This window comes from Triticum urartu, chromosome 3A (assembly GCF_056163025.1).
Source record: "Triticum urartu cultivar PI428250 chromosome 3A, HENAU_Tu73, whole genome shotgun sequence".
Taxonomy (NCBI): domain Eukaryota; kingdom Viridiplantae; phylum Streptophyta; class Magnoliopsida; order Poales; family Poaceae; genus Triticum; species Triticum urartu.
The window spans coordinates 617943190-617944302 of NC_141875.1; positions in this window are offsets into that span (position 1 = coordinate 617943190).

The window sequence follows — 1113 nt, forward strand, 5'->3', positions numbered from 1 at the left end:
TTGCTATTATAGTTGGATCTTATGTTTCTTCTCCCCCTCTAATATCTTGTAATGGATTGAGTTTTCCCCTTGAAGTAATCTTATCTGATTGAGTCTTTAAAGATTTGAGAACACTTGATGTATGTCTTGCCGTGCGTATCTGTGGTGACAATGGGATATCACGTGATTCACTTGATGTATGTTTTGGTGATCAACTTGCGGGTTCCACCCATGAACCTATGCAAAGGGGTTGGCACACGTTTCCGTCGTGATTCTCCGGTAGAAACTTTGGGGCACTCTTTGAGGTTCTATGTGTTGGTTGAATAGATGAATCTGAGATTGTGTGATGCATATCGTATAATCATACCCACGGATACTTGAGGAGACATTGGAGTATCTAGGTGACATTAGGGTTTTGGTTGATTTGTGTCTTAAGGTGTTATTCTAGTACGAACTCTAGGGCTGTTTGTGACACTTATAGGAATAGCCCAACGGATTGATTGGAAAGAATAACTTTGAGGTGGTTTCGTACCCTACCATAATCTCTTTGTTTGTTCTCCGCTGTTAGTGACTTTGGAGTGATTCTTTGTTGCATGTCGAGGGATAGTTATGTGATCCAGTTATGTTATTATTGTTGAGAGAACTTGCACTAGTGAAAGCCCTGTTCAAGAATTCATCCGATTAACTAGTTAACTTGCCGATTAATCCCTACTCATAGGGTCACCGAGTAGCCGATAAACCGAGAAATCGTCCGATTAATTGATTAAATGGCCGATTAACTTGCCGATTAGCCGATTAATCCCCTACCCGCTAGCCAACCGGGCAGCTACCAGTTAACGATTTCCTCAACAATGAGTGAAAGTATGAACCCTAGGCCTTGTTTCCTAGCATTGCAATACCGTTTACGCTCACTTTTATCATTAGTTACCTTGCTGTTTTTATATTTTCAGATTACAAAAACCTATATCTACTATCCATATACCACTTGTATCACCATCTCTTCGCCGAACTAGTACACCTATACAATTTACCATTCTATTGGGTGTGTTGGGGACACAAGAGACTCTTTGTTATTTGGTTGCAGGGTTGCTTGAGAGAGACCATCTTCATCCTACGCCTCCTACGGATTGATAA